The sequence below is a fragment of the Apteryx mantelli genome, chromosome 8, assembly GCF_036417845.1.
Source record: "Apteryx mantelli isolate bAptMan1 chromosome 8, bAptMan1.hap1, whole genome shotgun sequence".
Taxonomy (NCBI): Eukaryota; Metazoa; Chordata; class Aves; order Apterygiformes; family Apterygidae; genus Apteryx; species Apteryx mantelli.
Window position 1 is genome coordinate 35,054,485 of NC_089985.1, and position 17,911 is coordinate 35,072,395.

A 17,911-nucleotide genomic window follows, 5' to 3' on the forward strand; every position below is an offset into this window, starting at 1 on the left:
GTGGCAGTCACAACTTTAATTATTCTTTATAAATAGGTGTTAATTACATTTCTGGCTCAGGCTTACAGTGATTTCTAGAAATCTGTTTTTAAGCATCTGTTCTTTCTCCTCTGCAAAAGAGGGTTATCTCTCTTTTTTTTTTCTCCTCCTTTTTTCTCCTGCTGTGAAATTGTACGTGCAAAAAATTGCAAGGAATCCTGTGAGGCAGTATAAAAAAAAATGTAAATTATATTGAATGAAGTTGACAGAGGTATAATAGTGAACTCCCACAGCTGATAGCTTCTGCAAATCATTTCTTAGAATTTTCCAGCAAATGTCCCTATGAGAACAGTAGGTAGAATGAATTTACCCTAAGCAGTGATTTTGTGTTAAGTGATATTGGTATTTTTACAAAATCAGATGGTTATATGGCAGAATAATCAGTTCAGGGGAGTTCATCATATCCTACAGTTTATGCACTGAGCAGAATTTACGAAAATAATGAGATTATTCTCCTCTTCGTCTCCAGCCCCACCTTTAGCCACAGTCTGTTATATGTGTGCTGTGGCAATATCCACTTTCAATGTTAGGCTCCTTGTGGCAACTTTACTTTTTAAACTGCAGCTGAATATTTTGCTAATTGTGATGGTCTCTTATTATGGTGGCAAACAATAACGTGAAATAGCAGAAGTGCATCTTTAAACAAGGCTATTGGTGCCAGAAGTGTTGAAAAGCGTAGTAGACTAGTAAGTGATAGACGGTAGCGTAAAAGATATAAAAATGTGGTTGCCCAGAAAATGCTCATCTATCACACATCAGGAGGCACAAGAGAAGCACAGCAAGGCTAGAGCACACGCCTTTCTTTCTGTCTCCAGAATTTCAGATATTTTTACTTTCTTGCTCTCTCTTGTGCAGGATTGCTTCGAATGCAAATTCAAACGGGAATGCTTGTGCTAAGTTGAAAAAATGAACAAAAAGAAATCAAATCCCCCTTTGAATTTGCTTTGTTTTAAGTATTGCCTCTGCTGCAATGCTTTCTGGAGAGAAGTAATTGAATGGCCCTCTGAAAACTACACTGCTTTACACTGCAAAGGGGAAAAAACCTTGAGGGTGTGTGTGCGTGCGTGTGTAAAATTGTCTCTTACAGTTTGTGCATGTGCACACAGCTGTATTCTGACATGTATTATATAGTTGTACATGAGAGTAAAAAAATTTTCTTCTATCCAAAACAGAGATACTGTGTTCCAAATCTGTTAACTCAGTCAGGAGAACAAATAAGGGGGCTTTTATTATACACAGCTGCATTGTTTGTTTTAAGAGTCATCAGCTAGTAGTTACATTTTCATTTTCTGTTCAATTTGGTATTTCTACAAAGGTTTAAAATAATGTATTTCTTGGGTTTTGGCGCACGTGTTCCTGCCCCAATCTTCCTCTTTTCTTTGTTTTAAGATTATATTAATGAACACAGCCTGCACGTACATAGTGACATTCTCATTTTGCATGCAAAAGATTGCATTGTAGATCCTCATGGAGGAAAATAGTTAAGTTAGTGAAATTTAATTAAGAGATTGCCATTTATGCTAAAGAAAGATTAAAATGTAAAACCCCTTTCTGTTCAGACAAAAAGGTGGAGAAAGCATAGTTGTCTTTAGACATGGTATTTAAAAAAAAAATGTTGTCTTTATGACCAACTAGTCAGAATGAAATTGTACGTTTAGCTATTGATGCAACATCAATAGCAGCCATCAGTTTAAAATTCTCTTCCCATGTACTTTGCTAATCAAGTTCCCATGTTAGATACAGAGATGCTCCTCCACCGTTGACTGGCTTGGTAGCCTCCTTTGCTTTCTCTCCCTTTATTAATTTTACCTTTTTGAGCTCTCTCAAAGTGAGCCCGAGCTGTTGTGACAAAGGATGGTTACAACGAATTAGAAGGGGTATATTTAAAAATCCCATTTGAATGGGTTTGGAATAGTCTTCATCATCTTTATTTGGTCCTGTTAAATATTTTGACTCTATTGAAGAAAATCCAGTTGCGTTAATCTTACATATATTTAATGTATTAATTTTTTTAAAATAATATCTTCTAGGTTACAGTGAAATTTTTCCTCAACCTTCCTACTTGGTATGCTGTGAGTGTATTAGTTAAATGCAGGTTATTTTCTGCGTGTAATTGTCATGCTCTTGGTACATAACCTAGAGCCACTCACCACCCCAAGGTTTTTTAAGTGAAATAAAGTATCATTGCATCCCATGTTCTAGCAGGGGAATTTGTTGTTTCCTTTGGCAACTTGCGCTTTCAGAATATTTCAGCAAACACCCCAGGCAAGAAATGGGCAGTAGTAGAGAATATTATAGTGAGAGGGAGAGAGATGCACATAACTTGACAGATCCGCTTGTCTGTTTGAGCAGTCTGTGTCCACTAGACAACTAATTTACATGCCTGGACACATTAAAATGTACATTTGTGTCTGTGGGACAGCTGACTGGATACACTCTGATGCACTGGCAAATACTGCAATGCAGTATTTTTTTCAATGTCATTGGGGTTTTGGGGGAGAAGTGGGCGCAAACAGTCTTTTTTGTAAGTGAGACGGTGTTAAAAAGCATGGTACCTCTGTAGATGATGGGCCAGATTTTGCAAAATTTGCTAATCTGTGATGGAAAGCCACCCCTCCCCCATTACACTCCTCTCTCTCTCTCTCTCTCTCTCTCTCTCTCTCTCTCTCCCTCCCTCTCTGTCTCTTTCTCTTTCTCTTTTTCTTTCCCAGTAGGATGGAGGAAGAGATGAGTATGCATGTATTTTTATGTATGTGTTTATGCATGTGTATCTTCCCCTCTCATTTGTATGGTGGTTAAAGAAAATGTTGGGATTTGTACGAGAACAGAAAGGGCATTCACGTAATATAATACTTTTCAATCGTTCGTGTAAATGTCCAGTTACCAAAAGCATAGGACTTCCAAGTAACTTTAAAGACGCATTTTTGATTTGCTAAAGACTTTTTTGCAAAGATGAGGGTAACATTTCTATTCAACAAGTAAGATAAATTTAATCCTAATAAAATCAGTGTTTAATGTGGACACACACTTAGACTTAGCCTTTGCATTTGAGTACATTTAACCATTTGAGATAATGCAAAGTGGAGATGTTGAAGAAACGGGTATTCAGATACTGTTTGCTCTTTGCTCTTTCTTTTTTTCTCTTGCTTCAAATGATCCATCTTTACTTTCTAAAATCCTGGAATATTTTAGGTACAGGGGGCTTTTGTAGGTCGCTAGCTTTACAGCAAGAAGAAGAAAGGAGGGAGAAAAGGTCTCAATGTGTCAGAGGCAGTAATTGTCTAAAATTAGCCATCTAGAAAAGGAAGGAAAGGCTTGGAGGAAGGAGAATGAGGCACAAATATGTGAAACTGCACTGTGCTAGTCGGGGAGATAATGAGTGATAAATCTGAACTGGTGCGGTGGTGTGATGCCCATTAATTTCTCAGAACCTTGACTTTGCAGGTTTGTTACTTACTTTGTTGTTCACACCTTTAATTATAGCCAGTTTTGGATGATAGCTTGGGGCACTGAAGATGAGACCTTTTGTTTGTTGTTTACTTATTTAAGTATTCAGGCAGAGAGTTTGCAATAGCGTTGGAACATCAGTGTTAGAAATCAAATACTTTCAGATGAGATTATAATAAGAATACAATTAATTTTCCTAACTATCTGACATTGTCTTATTACAGCATTTGGGTTACTTGCATATATTCATTAAGAATTAGCTCAGTAGCACCAGTGTTAGGTTTATTTTTATTTTTCTGTAACGATAATCCATGTTTTCCCTAACCATTTTGGAGCTCTTAATGCATTATCTTTTCTTTAGGGCTCTATAAAGTAGAGAACAAGCTGAGAGTCATTCTTACCTATTGTTCTACCCTTGATTGTGTCTTACGTGGAGACTTCTCTCCCCAGTGAAGAAAATAATCTGTAAGAGTCAGGAAATGCTGCGAACCAGCAAGGAATCCTTAATTAAATGGGATGAAAAGACAGAGAGAATATTTTTAAAAAATAGGATAGCGAAAGCGTTGTGCGTGCTTTCTGGAAATGGTGTAGTCGCACAGTAAAATACAAGCCTGGCTTTGACAATATTTAGTCGTGATGTATATAAAATTCTGTAGTACGCCTTTGTTGCTAAGGCACACGCAATTGCGTCAGATGCTGTTGCGATGGGAAATTATATGTCCTTGAATTCCAAAAAATACTTTTTGTCGGGTAAACTTATTTTATTTTTTTAATATTAAACTCCTTTTTATTACTGGGCAACCTCCCATACGTTACGGTTGGTATTTTTCCCAATCGGGAGTTGTGCACCGGTATTTTTCAGAAGCAGAGTGGTGGTGTATTTGGCCGCTTTTGAAGTCTTGGAGGTAAAAGAAACACGGTAACAAATGTTTGCTTTAAAACAGATGCAAACAAATATCGGAAGTCGTTCTGTAATTTGTAATGCTTCAAGAAGGTCCCCCACCGAATGCTCTTCTGTTTGCTTAAGTGATGCGCTGTGCTGGTGGAGGACCGTGATACCACTGGAGGCTTCCCAGTAGCGTAAGTCCTTCAAATCCAGTCCTTCCGCCACGTAGCTGGGTGCATTTGCTGAGGTGTGGGAGGAGAGCCAAACAGCTCCCTCTGCTTTCAGCTCCCTTGGGGACCTTTGATGAGAACTTTGTCCCATCTGACCCACCATGCAGAGCCCCAAAACTGCTACTGGAGCAGGTAACTGCACTGTGCTCGGACCCTGTGGGTTGGCCTGTGATTGCGTGCGCCCTAGTTCGGAGTAGCCATTTGTTTTTTTTTTCATGTCTGCTTTGAGGTATCGAGTCCTAGGCTGAGTGCTTTTAAAAGCTTTTGCAGGTACATGAGGGATGAAGGAAGTTTGTCATCTTTTTCCTTATGAGTCTTTCATTGTTGCATACTTAAAAACTAGCAAAGACAACAATACTTACAATTTATGATTTAAAATAGATCTGACTCATCTTGTAGTATAATGTTATAATTGCCCAACGAGAATGTAGAATTCTAGGAACTGACTCTATTATGTTATCTATTGCAGTACAGTTGCCAGAAGGCCACGTTTTCCCATTGCTATTAAAAGCAAAAGTGATATTTGTGACTTTGAGAATTATTGTTAGACTAAACTTCCTTGGAAGACTTCACTTTTTTTTTTCCCCCAATATATGGTTTAATTTGAACTCTTTTGTCTGTCATACACTTACGGTGTGTGGAAATGAACCTTTTTATAGTAGTTCTGGTTGGAGAGAATCATAGTAAACCACAAAATACTGATGAACTTTTGTACTGATTCGAATGCTAATCGTGGAGAGAAGGCCATAGCTTTTCTAGGTCCTTTTAAGCTGGCATGTAGCCTCCCGTTGTCTTCAGCTATTTGGTATTAGGTTATATAAAACTCACAATTCAACAGCATTAAACAACCCCGTTTAAGTTAACTACAGTGTAGTGAAGCATTAACACATTCTGTTTGGGGGTAAGGGAATTTGGGTTTTTTTTTGTTGTTGTGTTTTTTAATTTGATCCCCGTGCTTCTAAATGTGACTCTGTTAATTGCTCTCCTTGTATTCGTCTTTTCCTAGTGGCAATCCTTGCCCTTCAAATGGTGGTCAGTGCCTTTTTGCTATGTGCAGAAGAGCCTGAGAACTGGTGGGCAAAGGCTCGTCTTTTTATTTCTGTAGAGCAGAAGGCATGTTCGTGACACCATAGAAATAATAACACGTGTAAACAAATACTTCTTAAATAAAAATAGTTCTAATACCGTTCCCTTTATATCTTTGTTCCAAATGAAGTTGCTGGCAGTAGATGAGTAGGGGGAAGTTGATTTTTTAGCACAAAGCGTGAACGCTGGAAATTCTTCCTAATATGCATGTGCCAGCTATAATGTGGCAATATTGCTGTTAATTTCCTTCCTGTAAGAGCAGCTGCTCAGGGAATTAGCTCTTTGCTTGATGCAGGGTCCTGAAATTTTCAATGCGCAACTACTGTAGCGGTTGTGGCCATTTTTAATATGACCATTGATGGCAACTAACTCCATAATCTAGCACAGTAGCACATTGTTCTTTTGACTAACTGGGCCAGGACAAAATTATCATTTTCTGTGTTTCGTGTACTCTGCGAGAGATTGCGGAGTGCACTTCAGAATTTGACATTGTGTTTGATAATTTATAGAGCACAGTTTATATTTAACTGTAGACACACTAATCCAGGAAAAAGAGTAGTATATTTTTAGAATACTCTTTTTTTCTTCTTTCCCTTTTTTTTTTTCTGTGCTTGTCATTACCCAACTATTGAAAGAAGTGTTCATAAATGTAGATGCTCAGTGGGATAGAAATTGTTGAGTTTAATTTCCATCATTTATCTTTGCTGTATACAAAAATAAACGTTATTTGTGTGATGTTCTTTGTGATTAGTAGGAAGCTTTACAGTAGGACGTAGCCATTGGAGGAGCCAGTGGGCTTCTGCAGTGATTTGATACCAGATTGGACTATGGTGCCTAGGCTGAATGCCCAGCAATCAGAGGTGCTTCGGTGATATTATCTTTAATAATGAGTCAGTGTCACTTCCTGTGCCATCGTTGAGATTTCTTTGAGGCAAAACACGCTGGCCTGGATCCAGCTCTAAATAAGTTTAAAAAGTCTTATCTGAGTGCTGAGTATTATAAAGGAAAACTAGCCAGAAGAAGGGACATTAGTTTGATTATTTTGACTTCTTTCTGGTACTCCAGTAAGCTCTTTTGATGTGGCTAGGCTGTTGGAGATTAACAGGCAGAAATGTCCTAATAATACTGCCATCTTTATGGTTGTCTATTGATGTCTGAGCAGAATGTAATGTTTTGTCTTCCAACTCCATAGATGGCCTGGGACCCATTCTGTCCAGGCACGGGTGCATCTGAGCAGGGGCTAAGCCGAGTTTGGCAGGGCCGCTCTTGGAGTGCGTTAGCATAACTGCATATTAACCAGGAGTATGTTTTCCATGAGGTCTGCACTTTTTTTTTAAGAGGATTTTTGAAAGATTTTGAATTTATTGGAATTCAAGTTATATTCATTTATTTGAATATGAATTTGTTTGGAAACTTGAGGGAGAAATTTTCTATAGAAATTGGAATAAGGAGGATGTTTGATTTGGCCTGTGGCATGTTTCCCTTAGTACAGAAATTAATAGTTTATGTCCAAGATAAGCCATTGGAATCTTTTAGCCTGACCTGTGGCAGATAAATGTGTATGTGCTTGCTGTTTTGTCCTTTAATGATGATTAGTGTATTATTAATCTGTGGTAATGGTCTTTGATCTCAGCATAGGTACTTCTCTGCATGAGATCTTTCCAATCTAAATAAATGAATATTATTGAGATGTTTCTCCTAGGAAGTATATTAAAATTTACTCTAGTTTAAACCATCGTATAGATACTGTTTTTGTGATACCATCAGAGTAAACAGCTACCTTTGTACAATGAAAGGCCATTTATGATTATTTTTCCACCAGAAATTTCTCAAATCCTCAACTTCCGTTTTCCCTTCATGACCCTCAAGATGACAACGGCCATATTACTTTGAAGTAATTCGTTGCAACTTTGTCTACCGTATGTGTGGTGCAGAAGCGAGAATCCTTATTTTTTTCATGAAAATATTTTCATAAGCAATATTAGTTTGGAACAGGGCTTTTGACTTACAGGCAAATTATAGAAAAACTGTGAATTTCTTCTTTATTACTAATCCAGTTGAGTTTAAGATTGGACAAGGAATTATGTTGTTCGTTAGAAATGTCATCTTACTGCAAATTAAGGAGATGCAAATTCTAATGTTCGACTAAGTCCTGGTTTGGGGTCTATATCTCTTAGACCCGCAAGCAGCAGTATCCATAGAGATGATGTTGCCAACAGTTGAGACGTACACATGTTGATTAGTGCTTCCTAATTGCATTTACCAGTGTGCCTTCATTAAGGCCCTGTTGAGGACAACACCTAAGATATCGTGGTTGTGGCGCGCATTTTGCGAAGCCATCAATTCATGCATAATATAAGTCTTTATTTGCGTGAAAAATATATGGGTAACATTTTCAAAAAAGAGCGTATGGCTTAGGAACTGAAATCCTCTTGCAGTGAACATTAATGAACATTAAATCACTCACAGGCTTTTGAAAATTGTAGCAATTGTTTCTAGAACTTGGATAGTACTAAGAGCAGCGTGGGGTTAGATGGTCGTAGGCTTCATGGGTCGCCTGCTCTATCCTTTCTTTGGCTTTAGCTTCCAGTTCATAGACATTTTTTAGATTTTTCACATCTTGGTCAATAGCATGGTTTTGCAAGATGGTGTGTAATACAGCTTCCACTGTCTAAACTTTGGGGTTGCAAACGATGCTAGATTATTTTTCTTAAAGGAAAAAACATAAAGTGGAATTGTGACAGGTCTGCGGTAGCTGAAGACTTGCAGCTGTCTGCTTCTTACACTAACACGTACGTACCCGTGGGAATCTGTGCCTGAATACACAATGCAACATACATTTTCCCATTTGGAAATATAATTCAGCAGTAAACTAAACAAATAGGTAGTGATTAGGAAACAAAATTCTGAATGAAGAACAAAGCTCAGAAAGTAACCAAAAACATAAAAAGATATTTCTTAATTTCCTTTCATTTCAGTGTATTTTTAGCTTGTATATCCTTTAGACTAAGGAGCCGTCTTAGATGTTTGTTTCTAGCATGCTCTTCTATTACTATTATTATGTAGTATCCAGACATTTGGGAAACCCTCTTCAATCTTTCAGGTTTTGCCTCACATAGTCATTGTGTTTGGTTTTGTTTCTCTTCTTACCACCCTGCTAGCATGGAATTTAAATACAGTTTTTGTTAGTGTGGCCCTCTTTTTTTTTTTTCCCAAGATGGACAAGGCAGTCCCTGGGAGACCTCTGTTGCCTTTGTGGTATCTACTGCCTAATGAAATGGAATCCATGGGGGAACAGAGGATGTTTTCATCAAATTTTGTCTTGGAGCACCAAAGAAACATCTCATCTCAGTATCGAGGTTGTTTTTCAAACTCCTTTCACCTTCATGTGCATCTTGGAAGAACAAGGAGCAGATCCAAATAAAAAGCCAGCAGGAAATAAGGAGCAATACAGAATGATTATACAAACACACAAAAAAAAACCCTAAAATTTTAGGGACTGAGTTGTCTGATACAAATTTGGCAAAAATAGAAGGGTGAAAAGGAAATAGATGTTCCTTCAGAAGGCAGGGCCTGGCCGCGTCGCCTTTGTTCTGCCTTGGAAAACGTACGGACCTTGGAGCGGCTGCAGTGCGCGGCCTCCTGGGCGAAGCAGGGAGGTGGGAGCTGTTGCTGGAGGTGTCGGGACACGGAAGTGGAACAGCTCCCCACCACTGGCCTTTGTCACCATCCACGGGGGGGGGGTCAGAGGTGAGGAACTGTATGAGCTTTGCACCTCAGCTAATCACGTAACCCTTACAATAGCCTGGGAATGCATCCACTTTCCTTTTTGGGTGTTTTCTATGATTGCTTTTTCCAAAGCTGTGTTCCAGAGCTCGATTTGAATACTGTAAAATCAAGGCTGTATTCTCCCATATCTTCATATGTAAATTAACTTTAATGACAGAAATGATTACAAGCAAATTCCAGTGAAACCGCGCTAAACGAAGAAGGTATCAGAGGCTGGCTTTCCGGAAGCCAGTCAGTAGAAGTCAGCTTGTCTCAGTGAGAGAAGTGTGACCCTGATGCAAGGATAGTAGGTAACTTCTGTGACTGTCACCTGTTACACTTGATTTTCACATACCCTTTTCCATAGAGCTCTTGAGCACATCTGTTGTGTGTGTTTGGAGAATACTGAAAAACAAAACCCAGCAGCTTTGAGGTTTCATTGCATAGTTTCTTTCCAGTCATCTCAAGAAGTGAAAAAGCTGGTAACAGCTGCTGAAAGGAAGTATGGTAGAAGTTTATAAAGAACAATAAAATAAATACTGAGAATTTAAGTAGCATATATGCTAGAGCTGTGACTATATTCCACTTCTGGAGAAATGCAATGTTTTTGTCCTTACTGATGTGCAGTGCAGCATTTTATTGTGTTTTTTCAGAAATTGCTGCGCAGGTGGTACCTGACTGTACATCTACTCTCCATTCGTACCTGTTTCTCCCAGGCTTTGGGGAGTGTTGAGCTCTGCACACGCAAAGTGCAGTCCTTCCCCCTCTCATTGCTCATCCCCAGAGTACCTGCAGTGAGAGTGAGACCATATGAAGTCTGTGGTATGATGCATTTGCTAGTACCTCTTAGGTGACTATTGGCCATGTAGTTTTGAGTATGGCTACTTCTACGGATACCTTATTGGTTATTGACATTAAAATGATTATGTGACTGACTTTGGTCTCTTTTTAGGGTTTTTTTTTTTTCCCCTCCTCCTGCTCCTCTTCCCTTCTGCCCTCAGGATCAAACGCAAAGCTTTAGAGCCCGTACTCCATGGGAACAGAAATGTTTTCTGCTTTTTGAAAAAGTCGTGAGGAGAGGTGACCTTACAACTAGTCCAGGTTTGGGGATATTGTGCTCCACTCGTAGAGCTGTCACAACTTACCATGTGACTTCAGCAATTTGCCTAGATAACTTCCTTCACTTTTGACTTTTTTCCCCCTTCTGCAAAACTTGGAATAAAAGTAATAATTTTTGCCTTTCTATTTTTGTTGTGTTGGCTCAGAGGCAGTCCCTGCTCTTACTATCTGTTTGTACAGCATCTACCACAACTTGGTATCAGTAGATCCTTTAGGCATTGCTGTGATCACAAGTAATATTGCCAGTAAATTTTACATTTATTGCACTGCAGATTGTGGACACAAAATTTTGTTCTAGTACATTCAGGTGAAAGTATAAAGGACTAGATCAAGATAAGTTTAGCCATTTAAGAAAATCATTTCCTTCATGTTAGAACCAAAGCTTGCCTCTTAAAATGAAGGGATTTGTTGTCTTCTCCACTTGGATTGTTTGTGTGCTCTGTACAACTATTGCGGCGCCCAGTAAATGTGAACTTGCTGAAAACGTTTGAGCATAGTTTCAGCATGATTACAGTGAATTCTGAAACCAAGCTTTTGTGGTAAGACTGCAGCCATGCCACTAGAGCCAGCGTATGTCACTGTGACTGCTGGTTTAATGTGTTCTCTGAGTTGAGACTTTCAGCTCTATCTATATTTAAAATATTAAATACGACTTTTACTGGAAGGGAGGGGAAAAAAGCGTGTAAAACTGTATGTGAGTGGGGAGTATGTCAAAATATGGAGGGTTAGATAATGATTCATTTCTGGGATATTGGATTTGCCTCCAGGCAGATTTGCTCAAAAGCTTCGTTTCCCTCCTTTATTTCATGTTCGTGATGTATTTATTAGGTAAATAATAGCAAAGTCTAGTTGTGCAGTACATAAGCTTTAATAAAAACGTAATTGACAGTGACATTTGACAGTTGTGTTATAGAGAAGGAAATATGTGTTGGAGCTGCGTACAGCATCCTTTGCCTCCCTTACTACGGTCAGTTTTGCAAGAAGTGCATGTGATACGGATGCAAGGTTCAGGTGCACCTATTTCTTACTCTTGCTAGGATTATGGTTTTGAATCACCAAATACTTATAATTACTCTTTATTAACACTCTCCTGCGGGAAGAAGACATGATCTGTCCTGAACGTTTTACAGTCCTTTACCTTATCCTACAAAAATGTAGAGATGGGCTTAAACCCATTGAAGTAAACAGCACTGCTCCTGGCTGTGCATTAAAGTGTGTGTTGGGGTGCGTTTGCTGGTCCAGGGCTGAGAGACCTGATCTTGAGGATATATTTGTATGTTCTACTTTATACCTATGGATCTGTCTTTTGCCTTTGATGTGACTATTCACATATGTGTTAACAGATGAGAGGCCTATGGATAGATTTTTTTTATTATTATTTATTTTATTTTTTTTTTTTTGACCTGTAGAAAGTTCTTGTGGGACTGACTTAAGCCATGCTGACTTCCTTGCATTCAGAAGAACAGATACCCTGGGAGTTAAAACCTGTTTCCCAATACAGAAAGAAAACCTTTGTGAATCCACGTTTATTTTGTTTGAGAGGTTTTGTTTGTTTTTCCTTTTGTCATCATTATTCAGAAGATGGCTGTGGGACCTCTGCCATGGCACCATTTGTTTTCACACGTAAAAACAAACAACTTGCAATGCTAATTAAAGAGCTTTTTTAGATAAAGTATGATCTTTGCATTATTTATCTAAATTCTCTTTTATGGGAGACTGTTCTGAGTTTGTTCATTAATGAACATTTAGAAATAATATAAAATTAGACCTCATGAATTCTTCATAAGGAGTAATTTACCATGATCATTTTTCCTGGCATTTAGGTGCTGTGAAGAGTTTATCCTGCGTAGGTAACACTTCCGACTTCTGAGTCCTCAAAATGAGCTGTCCATGGGAATACTCCATAGCTGTTAGAATTTTATTCAGATTTTGGTTTCTTAGGAATGCTTGTGGTACACTTAAAAACACTTCACTTCATCACCTATAAATAATACTTATTTTTGAGATTCTTAATCATTACTGTATTTTCTGTCATATATATCAGATTCATTTATTTTTACCTGTGGAAAATGGACAGCAGAGTATACATAACTTAGATAACAAGAATTAAAGACATTATTTGCTGAATATATGCTGGTTTTCAGTGTACGTATGTGACAGTTTTTTCAGTTCAGCATGCAGATCTTACTTCAGACTGCTAAGAACAAATTTTGTAAATATAAAACACGTATATTTACATTTATTGAGCCATTGGCTATTGTTTATGCATGCAATAGGAAGCTAAGACCATCTTAATCAGTCTGTGGGTAGTTTTCTAAATGATTCATTAACTGTGCTTTGTAATGGTAGAAGGTTGTAACATTTACTGTAATAACAACTGAAGATTAATGGCAGTTACTGTGGTTTGTTTAAGCATTGTAATAGTTTTGTTTATACGTACAGGTATTCTTTGCATTGTTGCTGGAGCTAGTATTTCAGCAGGGATAAATTGAAATTAATTAAATCAATTGGAAAAATGTATATGTAGATTTGACAGAGAAATCCTTCTGAGACGTTATTTGGAATGTAGGAGTCTCTATAATAGGTATTTGTTGCCGATGCTTTGTAGGAGGGGTTATGCCGAGCATTTTGATTAGTCCTGTTTTGCAAAGCACTGGCAAAGCTTATGTTGTCTTCCAAAACAGCAAAGCATTTCCTTGTGAAATCTGTCAAACTAAAACACCTTGTGCTTTGCTGATACGTTACTATACAGAGAAAAGTAATGCACCAAGAAGCAATTTTTAAAAGCAGCTGTCTGATGAAATACATACAGAATTTGTCATATGGGTTGCCTTTGTTTAGTTTACAAAATTGCCATCTTTGAATTCTGTTTAAGTCACAGATAGTGGTGGTGTGGGTTTTTTTTAAAAACAGTTTAAAGATAGAATATTCAAATTAATTATGGGTGTCTAAATTATTGATGTCTATAAATAGTTGCTGCAATTTATTTTTTTCTTTAAAGATACTGTTAATTGGTATATAGAAAATAATGTTGCAGTACTGGAAGTCTGGAAAGTTGTTCCAAAAAAACCACAAAACAAAACCCCACTCTGCTTACCAGTCACACGTAAACGTCATGGCACATGGGTTTTGCAATGTAATATTTCAGGAGCAGTAATAGCTGCCTAAGTTAGATTAGAGAAAGCCTACAAAAGCATATAGATGGTGAATTTTAAGTTGCATGTTTAGAGGTGTAATGCTAATGTTTAAGGAAATATAGTGTGTTTTATGTTTAAAAAAAAAAAAAAAAATCTACTGTTGGAGTTAAGTGACTGTTGGATTTTTCCACATTTATTTTGCTAATATTCAAACAAGCCCTAAACAAGTTAGAGAGATTATAGCCTTGTTTAATGCTATCGTGGGAATGAATTGCATCTCAGTAAGTATTCTACTTAATAACAAAGATGCTTTTTTGTAAAATAATAAAAATAATGTTATTACCAATAATTAAAACATAATGAAAGTAAACCGTGTGCCCAGGAAACTGTAATAGCCTTTCCAAAAATAGCCATACTGTGGTATAGGTATTGAATTGGAAATTTAAATCTTAGTGTTCTGAATAGAAGAAATAGTGAGTGGCAGGTTGAAATCCCTTCTTTGAATAAATAACGTAGTTATTATGTAATGTGCTGACTGATGTGGGATCAACTTCTTTAATATTAAAAACAGTCATTGACTGTAAATGTCTTACTACATGCACACTGAACTCTTAAAAGTGTATTTGAGTTTTAGGTGTGTCGGTGGAGAGGACAAAAAATGTCCAAAAAGGAGAATTGGGAACATACCTTTTTGTTAGCATTAATAGTTTGTCTATACTAATGATGTGAATCAGTGTGTATGTTTAAAATAAGTATTATTCCTTTGTGCCCGTAAGAACTTTGAATGCACACTCTGGTACTTCACTGCTTTTATACAGGAATCACTCCGTGCACAGAGCCTTAAAATTATGCAGTGAAAAAAATCATGATATCTCAGATGTGTTATGATAAATGTTTCTGGTAATTCTTTAGATTCTCAGCATTTTGCTATATCCGTTATCTCATTCTTTACATAGCAAAGCAATTATTAGTAACCTACAACTTTGTAATAATTTAAAGGGCAAATAGGTGTCTTGATTTCCCTTTCCACTATGGAAAAATCAGGAAAACTTAATTTGAAGTGAGTGAGAGTAACTAGGAAAAAAACCTGGCACCCGGTACAGCAGTAGTCTATGCCAAGATATTTTGATGAGAAATTTTATATGAGGAAATCTATTTGCTCGAGAACAGATTGTTACAGAGCAGCTTATTCTTGTGCTCTGGATTTGCTAAATATCGTAGTTGAATTATATTTATTTGCTTGGTGTGGAAGGAAGGCAAGCTGAAAATGTAACTACGAGGAGTTTGCACGACACCTAAGTAGGGCAGCCAGTTTTGAATCTTGTCATCTTTTATAGATTTTCAAAGATCCAGGGTTATTGTTTATTGTGGAGAAACTGTACATAGCTTTTGTTTCTGTTGCTAATAATAGCTGATGTGCCTTTCTCAGTGTATTGTGCTGAAGTCCTGCTTCTGCAGTAGCCAAAGCCCGTGGTGGTATTCCTGTTTGTTTTAGAAGGCCAGGATCAGTCCCTAAAATAGCAGTTTGCCTTGTGGCTCTTTATATTAGAAAGGATATGGGTTTATGGTTTAAATACCCACAGAAAGGTACAGTTAACTCTATCAGCTGCATTATTACTCTCATCCTCCCACTGTATCATGTTACTTGTTAGTTATTTGCTGGCTAAAAGGATGGATTTTGAACCGTAGGATTTAAAATGAAAATATGCAAGAGCATTACTGCTGGCCCTACTGGAATGAGAAGTGTGCAAGCTAGCACAGAAAAACGGAGGAGTGGTGCAAGTTCACCAACAGTATATGAAATGATCACCTTTCCACAAAAGATGCTGACAGTTTGTTAGTTAATATTGCTCAGTGTTTCAAGTCCCATTGAAGTTCTAGATACTAGATCTGGCCTTGCGTGTTAGTGGCCTCCATTATTTTCCTTGGTTTCGGGGGAGATTTAAGGTTTTATCAGCATAAGGCCTGTGCTTAGTGAAAACCTGAACTGGATTTTTTATTATTATTTTTATTCAAGTTGGCGCAGGTGTGCAGATACAGCACATATGATCAGTTGAACCAGGCCTCCCAGAATGCACGTTATCCTTAGGGTGAAAGACACCTATACCTGCGGTAGGCTGACAACAAAGCTTAGACCTGGAGTAAGTATTTGCTATAAGGTTACAGAGCTGCAGAGATCAAAAGATTATTTTCCAGCCGGACTTTTGAGCTAAACAGATTTAGTAGCATCTGTAGCATGTAGTAACATGTGTGAGTGAATATATATATATATATATATATATATATATATATATATATATAGGAAATCAGTAGTTTAAAAAAGGAAACATGGTTAATGCTGGGTACAATGAATGTTGTGAAAAAGGAAGGTGGTTGATGAGACTTCACTGAAGGCACCAGCAGTGTCTGGTGCCACGTGACAGATAAAACTGGCAATAGGATTCCGATTTGGATGTGCTGATTTTTTTCCAAGTAGTTACTGTCTTTGTGAAATATATTTTCAAAAGAGTTGTGCTTTATATTTGAAAGGCCTTCCTGTTAAACACAGGGTAGCAAGGTTTCTTTTTATTTGAAAATTGTTAAACCAAGTAGCTATTACTGGGCTTGAAAATCAAAAAATAGTACTAACCCCGAACTTTTATTTCCATTGATTAAAAAGGAGGCTTATTTCATACAGGAAGCATCAAAGCCAACACTGAAACACTTAAATTAAAAAAAAAAATAGAATTGACCAAAATAAAAGCTAGTTAAAGACTTAACCACCCTGATGCAATTAATTTGAAATAGACTCTCTTGTTGGGGGGAAGGGGGTTGTAATTCCATGGGGGGAAAAAGCACATAAAAAAACAAGCCTAGTTTGTCACAATATGTACCTCCCTGGCTTTAAAAAAGAAAGCAAATTAAGTCTTGAGTAATTATAATAATTACAGGATCAGATGAACACAAGGTTCAGGCTGTCTGGTATCTTAGTCCTTTAATTCTCCTCCGAATTTGTCCCTGATGTATTTCCTTGTCGTGCCTAGTAAGAGTCTCTTGTCCCTGACAGCGCTTCGTATCCATGACTCTGTTGCAGTCTTCCGTCGAGGAAGACTGTGCCCATCCTGGGGGTGATCTTGGGGAACGGGTGTCAGCGTAGCTGCGCCATCGCAAGCTTTGCAGTAGACTGCAAGAGCTGCCATTTGCATTGCTTTGGTTTATCCCAGTTGCCCTTCCCCTGGCAGCACTGGTGACAGTGAAGCCGGAAGCGGTGGTTGAGGCAAATACCTAGGTAGGAAAGGTCTGAAATACCCAGGTTTTTATGCTTTCTTTGTCCAAATTTGTGCAGTTTTCAGGTGAAAACTTGCGTTCTTCAGTCCTTATCCTGCAGGTAAACACACAGACAGGTTTAGTCGCGTGATTAGTTGTGCTGGCAACAAGGGGGAGACTGTCGTGCATGCACCTTGCTAAGCTGGATTTGACATTTTTAAAAAGTCCATTTGGATCTGTTCTGTGACAATTAGAGTTTCACGTTTCAGGATAGAACCACTTCTTAAAATCCCAGTCTGCACCTATGCCTGACAAGCCATTCTCTGATTAAACCTTTCTGAGTCTAGTACATATCTAAAGATCTTTGTACCTCTGAAGTTTGCAAATCCAGGGCTTTATTATTTAAAGAGGTGTCAGTGCGTTAGTGAAAAATATAACTGGAGAATATAGGTCATCATCACCGGAACCAGTAAATGGTATGTCTTGGGACACCATGAGTTTATTAATTTAAGGCAATCCAAATGACAACACTTTGCAGATTGACTGTGCCTGGTTAATGTTGTTGTCATTGCACTCTGTGATACAGTTATTAAATAGGTAAAATATTTTACCTTTTCACATAGAGCCATACACTTACTTCATCTGTTTTAATGGAACTGTAATTTTAATTATGATTATTACCTTAAATTATAATTAAATTTATGTGGTTTAAATATACATTTGTGAAAATGGTTGTGTGATGAAAGCAGAAATCAGCTTCGCATTAACAAAAAAAGAAGGTTTTTTTTTTTAACTGCATCTTCGTATATGCTCACAGCCAAAGACTAGCATGACCTACTTTGCAACAATAACAGAGGAATCAAGCCGGGTTTTTTTGTTGAAGTATCTAAATTGGCCATGAATGCTACCTACTCATTCGTTTGTAAGTATCTTTAAAAATAGCAATTGTATCT

At 37.6% G+C, this 17,911-nt stretch overlaps 1 protein-coding gene across 2 annotated transcripts in view; it reads left to right on the top strand.

The window, feature by feature from the left end:
• Positions 1-17,911, top strand: part of ELAVL4 (ELAV like RNA binding protein 4) — a 65,514-nt gene that overhangs the window by 1,924 nt on the left and 45,679 nt on the right. The gene's annotated exons all lie outside the window — the stretch shown is intronic.